The sequence below is a fragment of the Macaca fascicularis genome, chromosome 12 (assembly GCF_037993035.2).
Source record: "Macaca fascicularis isolate 582-1 chromosome 12, T2T-MFA8v1.1".
NCBI lineage: Eukaryota > Metazoa > Chordata > Mammalia > Primates > Cercopithecidae > Macaca > Macaca fascicularis.
The window spans coordinates 122,676,168-122,693,449 of record NC_088386.1 but is presented as its reverse complement, the minus strand read 5'-3'; the positions used below and the strand labels follow the sequence as shown (position 1 = coordinate 122,693,449).

Here is a 17,282-nt window from a genome sequence, read left to right as displayed (position 1 = left end):
TTGCTATTTTCACCAGCCCTCTCCCATGTGACTTGCACCAGGCAAAAGTGCTATTTAAGCAGCTCCATTAAAGCACTGACTTGGCTGGTTGGCTTAGCCTTTGCCATTTAAGACCACAAAACCAAGTCTTTCCAGCTCAATCCTGGCCTATTTTAAAAGAAGTTGGTTTCCTTTCTTTAACTAAAATGGCTTTCTCCTTTCAACATCCAAGTAGCAAACATGTTGGTCTTACCTCTAACTTTAGCTCAATCTTCACTTGATGTGTGTGAGTATGATCTGAAGGCTTTAGAGTTGAGAACTGAGAATTCACTGGTTAGTTTTCTCCTTTTCCAAGCTTCAGCTTGCCCCCATACCTCCCAGCTGTCCCTTGTAAAGAACAGAGAGATTATCCCATGTCCCAGACTTTAGAGGCTCTCTGGATTTAGCTCTTCTTTTTTGTGTCAGCAATATGACCATAGCTAATAGCGCTGGACCAGGAGAATGCAGCTTACTCCTATGCTACTAACTCAAATGTTAGAACCAAGGCTTTAAGCTGGGAAATTCCTTTAATAAGTGTTTCACAGTCTGTCCATAGGTCAGTGGTTGTTTCTATTCATCTGAGATTTTATAGTGGGATTTTATCGAGGTATGAATTTGAATGAGGAACACCCATCTATTACCAGAACTATAAAGGTATTTGAGACTGCTGATAATATGTGTGTGTGTGTGTGTTTGTGTGTGTGTGTGTGTGTGTGTGTGTGTGTGTTTACTGGGCTCATTTGCCAGATTCAGGTATGCTGAATGTGTGTGTTATAAGGTGCTTTATTAATAAGCATTCTAGAAGACATGATTTGCTTCCAGTTAGTGATACTGTGAATTAAGTGTATTGGCAGTGAGGTAACTGAAGAAGTGAATTGTGGTAGGAGGGAAGGGTATGCAGTTTAATGTAATTGTGTGAAATAAGAAATCAACAGACGGGGGAAGACGGAATAGAGAGAGGTCACAGGCATCACTGTCAGAATCTTGCAAGGTACAGAGCTACCCACTGACCCCTCTGCTCTCATGAAGGGAATCTTTTCTAACCTGAGAGGAATCCTTCTGCTCTCCTGGCTCTTCCAAATATTTTGCCTGTGCCATTCCCTTAAATACTGAGGCTTTTGGAAACTAAAGCCATGGAGCCAGAAGATTTTTCTACTTTCAAATTCCTACTCTCCCCATATTGTACAATGCATTGGGATGATGGGGAAGGGATGGAATACCAGGAGGCTTTAAAAAGTTGGATAACATTTCAAAAAAATTTCTCATCGTGGATTTTTAAGAATGGGAAAGATCGAAGTATGATTAAAACAGTATTTTCCTCTCCTACTTAGACTTTTTTGGGGGACATTAAATGTAGCATATTAAAAGTTCAAATCCTTTAAGTGGATTGTAGAATTACAACCACAGCTGAGTAGTGGTTTTCCTGGTGGCGGGGAATATAAGTCATGTTTATTCCTTCTTTACATCTTCCTGTATTTTATACATTTTCTGTATTATATTCAAGATACATTTTTAAAAAAACACAGCTGTTTGTGTTAACTGAAAGCGAAATATGCTGTTTTGATTCATTTCTTTAAGTGCAGGAATTTAATTTATATGAATTTTCTACTTCCGTCTACAATATAAGATTTCAAACAATGACCTCTATTGAAAAAAAAGTCATCACTACAGTCATTTTTTTAAAGCACAGTTGGATAAGGAAGAGTTACTTTCTAACAACTTTAGTATATGACAGTAGCCAAGAAACTTAAAATATTTTACTCTTATTTCCCTAGTAAAAGTAGAAATGACTAGCAATGCTCCAACTAGGTTTTTATTACTATATTGCACTTGATTTAACATATTGGCAAGAAGTTTCAAAACATATGAATACAGGATAAAAACATTTGTCAATTGTTTTGACCAAGAACGCATTGCCGAAAGTGTACAGACCTTTCCATCATACTTATACCCTCGTGCTGTTTCCAGCTGCTTTCCCAGTAAAACGATCAGTAAGCTGAGACAATGGAAAAGGAAGCAAAGCCTCTATTTGTTTTTCAGCTATTGTAGGCATAGTTTAAGTCGGTAGACCCCAGAAGATGTAAATTCCTACTAGACGCAATAATGCAATAATCCATAGGTCTCAAGTCGCATTGCTTAAGTGTTGACTTATTTGATAATGCTTTAAAAATTACATTTTTCATTACTGGCAACAGGATTAGGTGGGTTTTATCTTACGAGAATAGACACGCAGAGGGGCATAGTAGATACTGATGTGGTGATGAAATTTTGTCAAAATGTAATTTCCTGCTACTAAATCTCATGACAGGTGCATTGTATTTCTGCCTTCAGAAGTTATTCCCCAATGATGTAACCAGAGAGAATGTATTGTAGGAACATCACCACTTGATATTTGCAGTGTCTTCTGTTAAGGAAATGTTTTGCCTTTTTTTTTTTTCCAGTTTCTGTGTGTTAGAAATGAATTTTTGCATTTGTAAAACTTTGTAGCAATATTTGCTACCTCTGGTCAGTCAATTGTCTCCCTTCAGTCAATGCAAGTGGTGTATATATAAAGTGTATTAAACATGTATGGCTATGCGGGCCTTTTCCCTGCTTATTCCAGTCTTTATCATTGTATTTATGCTTACTGCATTGAATGACGGACTGCAATACCCTAGTATGGGCATTGCTGTTTTTCTTTTTTAAAAATATATTAAGTTACGCAAATGTTTGCCTTTTTTGAGTGAGTTGCTTTATTCAAGTTCAGCCTTGCTTGATTGTGAGTGTGTGGAGCTAGGGAGATACAGACAGATGAACTTTAGTCTCATTAAGCTTGTGTTGAGGTCTGTCTCTAAAGTGAGGAGACTTCCTTACCAACAAACTCATCAGAGCAAGTGTTGTATACAACTCTGCTTTTGGAACTTCAGTCTCGGAGCTCTTTGGCTTTAGATAATACCTCACTGGGAACTATTACCCAGCTTAGTCAGCCCCATTATTCACCATATTTGGCTCTTGAAGCTTTTTGGCCGTCTCCAAAGATCAAACATGTTCTCAGAGGGCTAAGACTGGCTACTATAGAGACTATTCAAAAGAATATGCCCAAGGCTGAGCAGGCATTCCAAAAATGCTGCAAACAATGGCTGCATGACTGGAATAAGTACGCAGCCCCCAAGGTGGCTGTTGTGAGGACAGTTCTCACTGAAGGATGTCCATGTAGCTAAACTTTATGTGCATACACAGATACACATGTCCTGTACAAAGACAAACAGGTGTGAACTTCAGACTTTCCCTTTATGTTTGTCCAGGTCTCTACTGCCTGTTCCCATTGCCACCCCCTCGTCAGCATTGCCTCACACTGTTTACCACTTACTTTCACTTTTTCATAGTCTCTGATGTTGAATGCCACCAACGGGCAGCACTTGTGGCTGAGACAAGTGTTGATTAGGACTTCAGATAAGGGACTTTGAAAAGTAGTGTGCTAAGTAAGACTTTGGAAGGAAGGTATCAGTGGACCTGATATGTCCTTTTATTCCCTGCCCTTTGAACATACTTGTGGATAATGACAGGGATCATTTCCAAGTGGCCCAAAGCAATAGATTTCAGCACCCAGTGAAGCCACATTTTTTTCCCTCTCCTCAAAGGGCCCCGGGTTTCTGTCCTTATGCATCCATGCAGGTTGGTACATGTGATGATAAAAGAGGGTACAGTGTGTTCCTGTACAAAGCTGTTCACCCACCCCTCCTGGAGAAGAGCCAGATAGGAAATGAAAAACATACCATATGCCCTTTGCTTTTCCCCCATTTTATATTCAGCAGTTTGATTGTTTGTCACAAGTCCTTTAATAAAGTATGGCCTTCCTGCCTAATTAGAGGCCCAGAGCTGTGAAGCTCTGTTAAGCGCTAATCTAGAAATTCTAGTGGGAACATTCCTATATGCATTCAGGAGAAGCTTGACAGTAAGTAAGAGATCTGGAGCTTGTTGTGGTGAGTTTCCTAGCATACCAATGGCTTGTGAAGGGATGGGCTTTCCTTTCATTTGTAGACACCACACAGAGTAAATCCTGTTTCTCTGGCAATTAAAGGGGCAAACTTGGAATGCTTTCATTTTTTGTTTGTTTTTACATTGGGATCGTCATGCCAAGTCTTCATTAGTCAGTTAAAAAAATAGTTTGTTTACCTGTCTTTTAGAGGCAGAGTTAATATTTAAAAATAAACAGAAATCTCCTAAAACTAGAGTCCTCATTTGGTAAACTTTGACTTATCAGAAAACCATTGCATAATGAATGGTGACTGATCCCAGCCATGATCATTCCCTTCAAGAGGAGACAGAGGAAAAAAGATACTAGGTTGGTCCAAAAGTAATTGTGGGTTTTGTAATTTCATTTATGACAAAAACCACAAATACTTTTGCACCAACCTAATATATTGGTCCACACTTATGTTTTGTGTATTTTGGAAGTTGTCACTATCCTTGTAGGTGATGTGGATTATTACTGCTACATCTTGACCATATGTCAGTGTAGCATGTCCTTGTTGTCTCTATAATTAGATAAAGACCTCTTAGCTTGTCATTCAAGGTTCTTCACCATCTACCTCAACCTACATTCGTAGACTTAATTCCTTCTATCCCTCCTTAGATATCTTGGGGTCCAGAGAAGCCACTTCCTCTACTTGAGCCTGCTTACGGCTGCGATCTCACCCCGTAGGACCTTGTCATATGTTCTCAATGGGAAGTGTCCTTTTCCTTTTCATGTATTTTACTCCTATTTATTAAGTGCCACTATGTGGCAAGCCTTGTGTTACGTTCTGGGACTGCAACACTGAAGCAACATAGACACAATCCCTGTTTCTACCTCCCCAAATTATTATTTTTCTTCCAAAACCAAGCCAGGTGTGTCAGTGAGGTGCTTCCCTTACACCCCCAGCTGGGAGGATTCTTTCCGTCCTCCACGTGTCTAGAGCTATTGCCCCCATGCGTGTATCATAGCATGTACTGATGTCTACTTCACATACTTCACTTGCCTTCCTTTCTAGAATTACTAAAAGGCAGAGTTTCCGACAGAATTCAACTCTCTACAATTCCTAGTATTTAGTGCAACCATGTACTCATTCAACAAGTATTTCTTATTTACTCTCTGCTAAATACCCTTTGGTGCACTCTATAGATACTGATATTTATAGATAAGTTTTGAATGCATGAAAAATAAGGGCCTCTAAAAGACTATGTAATGTAATCCTTGCGTAAAAGATGCTCTATGAGGTTGAAAAAGAGTCTTCACTCTGAAGGGGAATCATGGATAGTGCCCCTTTAAAATTTACCTTCTTGACTTGCAAAGAAGAAATGCTGTGCTTCTGCCTAAATAACTTATTTCTATTAGACGTAAATCTGAATCCTTTTGTTTTCTTATTTAATGATTAAGTAGGTCTGTTTTGCTTAGGTCTCCCTTTGCATCTAAAATTCTCATGTCAAACAATGTTTGTGCACATTAAAAATTGATTTCCGATTCTGTCATGTGAAGCTCTGCAACTCTGCAGCTGACTTTTAACCAGAGGGAGATGGAACACAGACTGACTACAACCCGCTCATACTGGATGGTCATTTTACATAGCAACTATAATGTATGTTTTTGCTTCCATCACAACACCAAAGAATTTTCTGTTTTTCCTTTGTTAAACCTCTGAAACATCCAGCTCATGTTGATTGGTTTACAGATTCCACATTGATGACTTTTAGTTAGTGATTTCTTTAGACTCTTGCATTTTGAAATAAATAAAAAGATAATACAGTTTGTTGATTGTATTTAGGTGGACAGTACTATTTGTTCCTGTAATTTCAGTTTATATGACACTGCTCCTTGTAAAAGAAAGGTTCTGAAATAGTGATTGTGCAGTTTGAGATGCCTGTGGTGATGAATTCTTTCATTTTTCTTTTCAGAATGAAGACCTAAATGACCTCAGCAAATCCTCCTCTAACTCATGGGTACCCAGACTCTAAATATTTCATGATTCACAACTAGGACCTCATATCTTCCTCATCAGTAGATGGTACGATGCATCCATTTCAGTTTGTTTACTTTATCCAATCCTCAGGATTTTATTGACTGAACTGCACGTTCTATATTGTGCCAAGCAAAAAAAAAAAAAAAAAAAAAAAAAAAGAAAAGAAAAGAAAAAAAAAAGCACTGTGACACCAGAACAAGGAGTCTGCATAAACTTCATCTTCAACCTTAAGGACTTAGCTGGCTACAGTGAGCTGATGTGCCCACCACCGTGTCATGAGAGAATGGGTTTACTGTCAATGCATTTACAAGATCCATTTCATCTGCTGCTGAAACTGTGTATGACAAAGCATCATTGTAAATTATTTCATACAAAACTATTCACGTTGGGTGGAGAGAGTATTAAATATTTAACATAGGTTTTGATTTATATGTGTAATTTTTTTAATGAAAATGTAACTTCTCTTACAGCACATCTTTTTTTTGGATGTGGGACGGAGATATACAATGTTCTGTTGTAAAGAGTGGAGCAAATGCTTAAAACAAGGCTTAAAAGAGTAGAATAGGGTATGATCCTTGTTTTTAAGATTGTAATTCAGAAAAAATAATATAAGAATCATAGTGCCATAGATGGTCCTCAATTGTATAGTTATATTTGCTGATACTATCTCTTGTAATATAAATCTGATGTTGAGCTGAGTTCCTTATAAGAAGTACTCTTAATTTTGTATTTTTTCCTATAAGACAATAGGCCATGTTAATTAAACTGAAGAAGGATATATTTGACTGGGTGTTTTTAAGTGTCAGCTTAAAATTGGCAATTGAATGGAAGCAAAATTATAAGAAGAGGAAATCAAAGTCTTCCATTGTATATATTGTAAAGAGAAGGAGATGGGTGATTCCTTCAAATCGAAAACTGTCTTTGGAATGAACAATGTGGGTGTTTGTAAATTCTGGAAATGTCTTTCTATTCATAATAAACTAGATACTGTTGATCTTTTCTTCTCTTCCTCCCCCCACCACTTCTGTAAGTTTCTGCTCTATTCCCACCATTTTTTTTCTGTGCACACATGATATATTTCATTTCCTGCATTGTCTTGAGAAAGATGATAAGACAAGTGAGGTCTTGCTAACCAGAAATTAAAATTCCAGAAAGTGTTTTGCATTATGACCAGGGCTACGTGTCACTTTCCCTAAGATCCTTACCTTATCTCGTATTTTTTGAGAACTTCCAGTGTTACATTATTTAACTGAATGTAATTGGCCCATTTGCCTTGGTGGGTGCTGGCCTATTAGTGATTAGTTAACAAAACACAGTATACAGAGAGCACATAAAAGCTTAATGATCTGCTACTGAAACATCTAGCCAGCAGTGAAAATGTTAATTCTTTTCTTGTTTGGAAAGTATGCACGTCTTGGAATTTTTTCCATGTGAAAAAGAAATGGCAATGAATGCATTTAAAGATATTGCCGACAGATTTTTAAATCTTTTTTACCAGGAAACTTCCGAAAGGTTAAATGAATTAATGCACATATCAGGCTCCTTCTGAGTCTGTGGGAGCCTCTATCTCTCTCTCAGGAATTCCCAGCCCTACTGTTGGAAGGAGCAACATTTTATTTCTCTGAACGCCTAAGCTCCCTGGGTGGGAGTGGGGACTACAAAGTAGGTGCCAGGGTTGGAGGGCATTGTGGTGGCTGCTGCCTCCTGATGAACTGTTTGGGGACCCCAGCTCTACTCAAAAGGGAGCAGAGATAAATGGAACCCCTCACACTGCTGAGGCCCGTGTTACTGTTCATTCAACCAGATGGCATGTACCTCACAGACTGTTGTGCAATGTTCATTGTTGCAGATTTTAATCATTTGCATGCTCATCAATTTCTAAGATAAATAGGGTCTAGAGTTATAAGAATCCATTGTTTTCAAGGAACTTGCAGAATTACATCATTTCCTATTAGTAGAGAGGACTACCCATTTTGAAAATCTGATATGAAAGTTGTTTTTCACTTTTGTAAAAAAGACTTTCTTAGTCAAACTAACTTTTCATATTTTCAAGCATTCTGATTCATACTCTTGCTAGTGGAAGAAGAGAGCAAGCTGCCCTGCTCTTTTCCTTTGAGGACTGAAATAGTTAAAGAGAAATCAATGAACAAAGTCACTCCCAACCATTTTTTCTGTAAAGCTGGTTATTATTTCTCAAGGAACCTACACTTTGAATATGTGTTACCGAGATACCTCTGCATGTGGAATTATCAACATGTTTTGGATGAGAGCAGAAATGAACAGACTGGAAAAATCTATCTCTTGGTTTCTATTTCTCTGACTTTTTGAGTCAAATAGCATAAAGGTAGAAATTCTTACTTAAGCTGCTTCTAGTGGTGCCTGAGCTGGTTTTGATGGTGGCATCAAACTACCAATTTAAAACTGGAAGTTGCTGGTACTCAAACCAAAAATTCATGCTCTGGCAACACGAAGGGTTTCCTTTGAGCAACATCAGCTGCTAAGTCCTTGCGTTCAGTTCCCATTGAGGAGAGTTGGCTTTTATCCATTTCAAAGGATTTGTACGCCAGCCAAGGGCTTTCATTATTGAGGCTTCTAGTGGCCTCTGGTTAACCTAGAAGTTAGTGGATTTTTCCTCCTGACACCAACCTCTCACAGCGTTCTTCCTTAGAGACTTAGGCAGAGTTTTAAAATCCTCTTTTGTGAAAAGAACAAATATGTTTCATGACTTTGATGATATCTTCATTCTGGGCAAAAGAATGGCCCTAGAACCAGCTAGAAGTGAAGAGAATCCATTAATGATCAACCACCTGAGTCAATAATGACAAATCAGTACTGATGTTACATTTGTGGCTATTTCTTGCTGACTTTCAAAGGTCAAGGACTCTCTTGACTAATCTAGTGACTGCAAAAATGGATCTACTAAAAATCATCTAGCCAGAAGTAGAGATTTTTAACCTTTCCTTCTCTGGCTTTTGTCTTCTAGCGATCATTTAAATTTGAGACATTGGAAGTATTAAGAAACAATTTTTCTGTATGGTAAGAAACAGTATTTTACAATACTGAAGCCCTGTTTTATTCAGTCTTGCATCCTGAATGCAATATACCACAAACTCGGAAACTTTAATTTTATTTACTGCAGGTGGTTAAAAAAAGGGCGGCGGCGGGGGGAAGGGTTTCACCATCCACTGACAATGAGAGCCATGAAAAATAGTATCCATGGGCAGTCTTCCAACTGCTGGTGACAGTGATCCTATATTTGGTCTCATGCTGCTTTTGCAGAGCGCTCTGTAGGTCAGTCCATCACACAAGGAGGCCCTGAATCCAGACACTGTGAATCAAGACCTTGACTGGTGAGAGACAGGACCCTTTTGGTAGGAATAGGAAGGAGAATGGGTGGAAGCCAATATGAAATTTCTTCTTTGCAATGACTTGACATGGGAGTTAATGTTCCTAGGATACCATGAATGATGAATGTTGGAGGTAATGTTGTGTGTGTGTGTGTGTGTGTGTATGTGACGTGTGTGTGGGGTGTGTGTGTATATATAGATATATATACACACACACTAGATATATAGATGTATATGTATATGTATATATACATCTATATATGTATATATATGTATAGGCTTGTGAGAAACTTGAGAGGAAGAAGCATGCTCTTCTAGGAATGTGAGGAAATACGACCTTGCCAAGACTAAAACACCTCCAGAATGTGAGCTCAGTTATGGATAACAAAAACAGCCTCATAGTCAGTAGAACACCGAGGATAAACACTGGTGCCGTGGGTCATTTCCGAGGCAGCGCCACAGAAGATCTTCGTAGTCCTTCCATAGTTCTGTAAGTCTGTCTTCTAAGTACGGGTAGAGAAAGTGTAGCCTGTTGTGTGTCTCCCACTGCTTGTAAACAGAGCATCACATTAAGTGCAGGGAGGAGGTGGAATGATATTGGAGGTGCTTAACCCTCCTTGAGAAATTTATTATGAATAAAGAGCTTATAATTAGCTAATATGATTAGGAAACACATGACTTACGTGGAGAGTTATCTTTCTTTTCTAGTTAGTGAATGACTTGCGATTTGTGATGGATACACCAAAAAGATCTGGTGTTTTAGACTTCTGCCATTCACCTGGCATTTAAATCTCTCTTTGCTTATGCTGTTAACCAGTATGCCATAGGATAGGACAAATTCAGTAAACAGGAAAACTTGTCCATATTTGCATAGACATTTGTAGGTTTTTTGTTTGTTTTTTTTTTTTCTTTTTAGAACTTCGCCATTGGCTTAAGAATGTAGTTCCCAAAACAATTTTTTCTTGCAAAGTACTTTCCTTACACCTCTGGGCTACAGGGTGGGCCAAATTAAACACATATGTATTTTCATTTAATGTATGTGTAGTTTGGTTTATCTTCTTAAGATAGTGGTGCTGTCCCCGGTGCTACTTCATCTGTGTACACAAAGACCAATGCATGGTCTGTATTGCTACCAAAACATTTACTGTATATATGTGTATAACATGTATTATGTATATATGTAATGGGTACCAGGCCAGGTATATATTTTTTATTTAGAAGTGTTTCACTTTTCCAAGTTTTCTTTATAGTGTTATGCTTATTTTCAATTTTTTTTCCTGATTCTGTCTGGTACTTAGAATTGTAGTGTCTTCATCATCAATTAAAGAAAACTGTCTAAATGAATTCATGGATGTAAATGTTAGTGGTCCTTAATGTCTTTGATTGCTGGACGTGAAACAAACTGCCAATTAAATGTTGCTGGGCTGGGACATTTGATTGGGTAAGAGCAGTGTATGCTATTTAACATACTTTCCTAAATGATTTTGGAGCAGATACATGGGCCTCACCCTACCACTCTTCAGTTGGCTTTCGATTGGCCAAGTGTATAAAGAAAAAACCTCAGTCAAGATTTTAAGCTGCTTTTGATGGTGTGCTGGCAAAGGGACGGGGGAGAGGGGAGTAAAAATCCATCCTCGCGGTGGAAAGGTTTCTGTTCCCTTGATATGCATACTTGAACCTTTAGTGTGCACATAGATCTCTTAAAGAGTTTGTTCGGCCGGGTGCAGTGGCTCACGCCTGTAATCCCAGAACTTTGGGAGACCAAGGCGGGTGGATCATGAGGTCAGGAGTTCAAGACAAGCCTAGCCAAGATGGTGAAACCCTGTCTCTACTAAAAATACAAAAAAGTTACCTCAGCGTGGTGGCAGGCGCCTGTAATCCCAGCTACTTGGGATGGTGAGGCAGAGAATTGCTTGAACCTGGGAGGCAGAGGTTACAGTGAGCCGAGATCACACCACTGCACTCCAGCCTGGGTGAAAGAGCGAGACTCCATCTCGGAAAAAACAACAACAACAACAACAACAAAAAACACAAAAATAACCAATGCAGATCGCCATCTCAGGTCCTGGGGCCAGGCCTGAGATCCTGCACTTCTACCCAGCTCCCAGAAGAGGCCAGTCCTGCTAGTTCTGATGACACTGAGTACTGAGGCAAAGCAGCTGGTGTTTCTCAGGCCTGGCTGCATATTAGCATGATCTGAGTGGCTTTAGAAAACACATCCATGGCCAGTCCAACTCAGGAGATGCATACTGACTGAATTGGTCGGAGGTGGGGCCTGGACATCCATTATCACTGTTGTTGCTGCTGCTGTTTTTCATGCTTCCCAGCAGATCCTAGCAAGTGGTCAGTGCTAAGAACCAGTGCTGGAAAGAGTTACCCAAACTTGTCAGATTACAATAGAGCAGCTATTAGAGATCCTGATTCCCTGGAGTGGTCTAGGCATGTGTACTTTTAAGCAGGTGACTTCCGCTTGGAAAGTTTGGGAAATCCTGATTTCTGTACAACTGGAGCTTAGTGGGTCCTTTCACCACTAGAAAGGATAATAACACCTATAATTTTTGAAAATAATAAATCATGTTGCCAATATCGAAGCAGTCAAGCCCTCCCCTGCTTCTCTGAGCTATCTTGCTTAAACAACTTAAAATAGAAGATGATTGATGTGTCCTATGTTGTAGGGCAAATTCACTTTAATGGACACTTTAGTATTTAAGGCTGGGCATGGTGGTTCACACCTATAATCTCAGGAGGTTCACACCCATAATCTGGGAGGCTGAGACAGGAGGATCACTTGAGGCTAGAAGTTCAGGACCAGCCTGCAGAAAAATGTGAGACCCTATCAGTAAAAACAATTAAAAAATTTATCCAGATGTGGTGTGCACCTGCAGTCCCAGATACTTGGGAGGCTGAGGTGGAAAGGTTGCTTGAGCCTCTGAGGTTGAGGCTGCAGCAAACTATGATTACACTACCACACTCCAACCTGGGCCACAGAGCAAGACCCCATCTCAAAAAAATTTTAATTAAAAAAATGTAATAATATTACAAAAATTTTTATGAGCATGATGCTCCACTGAGAGTATAAAGATTGACTTTTCCACCCTTATTTGGTGCACCAGGCTAGAGGGATTTTCCTTCTGTCTGCCAGTGTAAGTGATATTTTTATTGTGAGGAAGCAGCACACAACATGATCTAGTAAATACTTAGAAGTCATTATTTGATCTTCACTTTATATTATCTTCCTCCATTTATACTTAAACACTGATTTTTCCCTCCCAGTGATATTGCAAAGCAAACATCACTCTAATCCCTATTGAAATTATATGTAAACATCACTAATTAGTATTAATTTGAGGGAAGTCTAGTTGGAAAGAATTAATAGTGCAATTTATAGCATAATTGTCTTATTACCTTTATATACATACAGAAACAAAATAGCAAGTAAAACGTCAGTGAAAGGCCTTCGAGAATTAATGGTCAAGGAAAATTTGTAATTACTTCACTGATCCTATTACAAACAATGGCAACGTTCATTCTGCATTCATTGTAGGCTAGCCACTAGAATTTATATCAATTACTTTATTTTCCCAGCAACCCAGAGGTAGATAAGGAGTAAGTCTGTGGTCACAGGATGCTAAGGGGAGGAACTGCTTTCCACACTGAGGACTTCTTTTTTTGTTTTTTTTTCTAGACGTAGTCTCACTCTGTCGCCCAGGCTGGAGTGCAGTGATGGGATCTCAGCTTACTGCAACCTCTGCCTCCTGGGTTCAAGAGATTCTCCTGCCTCGGTCTCCCAAGTAGCTGGGATTATAGGTGCATGCCAACATGCCAGCTAATTTTCATATTTTTAATAGAGACAGGGTTTCACCGTGTTGGCCAGGCTGGTTTTCAACTCCTGACCTTAAGTAGTCCACTCAAGGACAGGACCCCAGCCTCCCAAAGTGGTGGGATTACAGGCGTGAGCCACTGTGCTTGGCCTGACGACTTCTTGATGGTTTATATTCTCACTGCAAATCTCTGGTTTCCAAGTACTTAAAAAATAATTTTCCATTAATTAAAAACATTGTTACTCCAGCTGCCTTGTGTAGCAAATTCGCTGAGCAAACATCATCTCACATGAGCCTGAAAGTAAAGCTCTGTCCAACTGATAACTTTCACCCTACAAGGTAACAGGGGCTCATTCTATTTATTCCCATTCTTTGTCTTGGTGTCTAGCTTAGATCATTTGTGTCAAAAGTCATTTTCTGGTTCCCTGTTGATTTTCCCAAAAAGTGCACCTCTTTTCAGCAACAGGATTGAAATATCTGGCTTTATTTTAGGAACACACGGGACTGTAGGTTAAATGTGAAAGCCACATGAAATCCTAACAGCTGTGGTTTTAGACATTAGGTTTTATGTATTACTTCCCGTAAACCCTTTTAAATGAGAACTTCTACTATTATCTGTTAGGGATATCAGTGATTAGAAAAATGGCCAAGATTGGCAATGGGAAAAATGGGAGGCATATGCTTGAGTATCATCTGAATTGGAGAATGAGTCCTCACCTGAAGCGAATGAGTGATTGAAGCTCTTCTCTGATATACACTCAGTGTTTTTCAGAGCTTCAGCTGCACACCACCTGCATCAGAGTTTCAACAGGGCATAAAACAATACCTTTAACAAGGGCTACAGGAAACTATATCAATAAATGGTTCCCCAAACACACACACACACACACACACACCCCCTTCTCCCTTCTCTCTGGGGTCGTTCTACACCTGACCTTGGAGAAACACATTATTGGAGTTCATTAGGCAATATCCTATCTGCTTCCATTTCTATGTTAGTTGCCCCAAATCTCAAGGACTAAAGTCCCATAATTGTAAATGTGAGAGAAGAAATGATACAGCTGGAGTTCCTCATTGCTCCTGAAAAGCAAACAACTCATAAAGAAAAAATTAGCAAAATTTGTCTAAACTTATGTAGGAAGTAGCATGAAAATAAGGGTATTAGGCAAATTTTTATATATACAGGATCACACAGAATTTTCCTAATACTATAAAATAAGCATATATATATATGCATATATATATGTAAATAGAAGGCTCTGTTCCAAAATATTAAGAAGTGGTATGTCTGATGGCATTGTGGATAATTTTTCTTTTCTATTTTTCTGTAAATGTTTATAATAATCATATCTCTTTATCAGGAGAAAGAAAACAATTAAATATTATTTAAAAATACAAAGGCGGTTGGAAGAGAATCTTAGTGAATCCCCACATTGAATCTTGCTACTCTACAGTCTATAAATCAAAGATCAATTCCCTGTTAGGACCCTGAGGCCAAATCCAGCCTGCTGCCTGTTTTTGTAAATAAAGTTTTATTGAAACATAAGTGCACTCATTCATTTACATATTGCCCGTGGCACTACGACAGCAGAACTGAGTGGTTGCAACAAAGACTGAATGGCCTGAAAAGTAAAATACTCTTTGGCCCTTCACAGAAAATGTTTGCTGGCCCCTGCCATAGATGTTAGCAAGATAGAAGTGGGATCTGAGGCAAACTCCCTTGCCCTGGGCTTCTGAAATTCTCCTGGACCTGCTGAAAAAGCTATCCTGGAAGATGCTGGAGCTTTGTTGCTGCAATTACAAGTGCTTTTGGACAGAGTTCATGATCCCCTCTGACTCCTTATGCAATTCATTGCTGAAGTGCTAAAAGGACTTCTTAAAAGTGTTTATCTACAAACACCAGAGCATTTACAGCTGGGCAAGTAAATACAGTTGAGCTGAATTAGAGGAGAGCTAGGATGATACTTTTTTGTTGATGCCTCAATTTTTCTAGATAAAAAGCAAAAGAGGCAGCAATCAGTTAGAGCGGTGCTTTTCAAATAGACATTGGGTTTCCTCAAGGGTCCACAGGAAGTTCAGAGCCAATTGCGGCACCCAGAGTGACAGGACCTCACCCCATAGGAGGGACAATAAACAGGCAGGTCTTTTCCATTCTCTTTTTCTAACTTAGGGGATCAGCTGCAGTGCTGAGAATAGAGATGAGTTCCAGGAACATGAATTCTGTCCAGGAAGACAGTGCACGGTAACCTATCAGAGGAGGATAAAATATTTGGGGATTACCGGGTTAAAAAAAAAGAACCATTGTTCTAAACTGAGTCATAGATAAACTAGGAAGGCATTTCCTTGGCATTTTGATCATAAAATCCCAATATTCATTCATCACACCCTAAGGTCTAGAAGGGGACTTGTCCAAGGCCACCCAGTTGGAAAGTGGGATTCCAACTTAGTTTCATTAATAATCCGAACACATGGAAACTGAAAAAGAAATCCATGTCCTTTAAAATCCTGACATACCTTTACGTCACTTGGTTGACAAAAAACGCCATGGAGAATCTCTTGGTTTTCAGTTTTGATGCTCCAGACACAAGTCGTGCCCCTCCCCAGGTCCCGCTCTTCAGTCCAACTTCCTTCTCCAGCACTTCTGAAGGCTTCTGGTTGAGTCAGGATGGAAGCGCTCCTTGGCTGTCTCTTATTAACCTCTTAACACACACCTCTTAATTAAAAGTTTTTTCCTACCCTAATGGGTACACGCTGCTTCTCATTTGCTTTTCACAAAAAACGGAAGCCAAATACACACACACACACACACACACACACACACTCCCTCACCCCACCCACCCACACATACAGCCAGCCACACACAAACACATTCCACCCATACACACACACCAACAAACACACCCCATTCATATACACGCACAATTCAAGGAGGAAATGTTAATGATTTGTCTAAAAGGGGCACTTTTGTGTGTGTGTGTTTTGTTTTTTGTTTTTTGTTTTTTGTTTTTTTTTACATCAGCAGGGTGTTTCTGGTTTAAATTCAAACGTTTCATTTAATTATACATCCTCCTCTCCTCTCCACCACACACGAACTATTCCAGTTAGGAGAGTCCCATCCCCCATATGTGAAAAAAAAAGATGTAGAGTCGTGAGTCTGGTTTACTTCATCTGTTGAAAAATAAAGTAAGTTTGGCTGAGCTAAACAAACTTCTTCCTGAATAGAGTAACCCTCCCATTTCTGTTTGCCGAAATGTTTGACAGATGGAAATCTGACGGGGAGCATTTCTTTTAATGACCGTGTGAAAACTTCAGATCTTAGTTTTGTCTTGCCACTAACTAACTGTGACTTCAAGGAAAGCGCTTCTCTGGCTCTCCAGCTCTTTGTTTATAAAATAGGAGGGATATCTGATCTCAACCTGGGGTTCAGAATTTTCTCAACGCTCTCTAATCGAATGCAGTGTTTTTTGTGGGTGTGGCTGTGTCCATTTTTGCTTCCTGGGGAAAAGGGATTGTGACTTCCAGTGAATTCACCAAGGATGCTGTGATTGCAGAGAAATGGTTATGCTTGTAAAAGCATAACATTTCATGATTTAAACTTTCAGCTACGCTGAGGGGTCAGCTGAGACAGCAAGTGAAGAAAGAAGTCATCCTCCTTAGGACAGCAGGCTGTGAGCCAGCATCCCTTCCAACTCCACAGTCAACAGCACCTTACAGGGACAGGCAGAGGGAGGCCACAGGCTCAAGCAGGAGACGTGTTAGTTTAGCCGTTTCTTTAGGTTGTTGATATTAGCTCCTCAGACATGTTTATTAGAGAAAAAAGGCTGTGATTGGGTTTTGTACTTTGTAGTTGCAATAAAATTCTGTGTTTGAGTTTAAAAGAATCATGATTTTTGTGATTCCCTAGCAAATTTTATAGAATTAGGAACTGCCCTAGCACACCCTATTCTTTCTCCCCTCATTGCTACACCTTGGCTGAGAGTGGGTACTCCCCCTTACCAAATGCTTTCATGGGACCCAGAGTCTTTCTGGAATGGAAAATACTTGTCTGATAAGCTTATTATTTTCCCCAGAGGTGTATGAAATTCATGTATTAGCTCCTAGGTATTTGCCTCAAAAAG

General features: G+C 39.4%; 1 protein-coding gene across 1 annotated transcript in view; it reads left to right on the top strand.

Moving 5' to 3' along the window:
* Nucleotides 1-6,990, top strand: part of IRS1 (insulin receptor substrate 1) — a 62,655-nt gene extending 55,665 nt beyond the window's left edge. The window contains exon 2 of the mRNA XM_005574453.5: nt 5,932-6,990. The gene's annotated coding sequence lies outside the window, so the exon portion shown is untranslated. The remainder of the gene's footprint in view (nt 1-5,931) is intronic.
* Nucleotides 6,991-17,282: the final 10,292 nt, after the last annotated feature.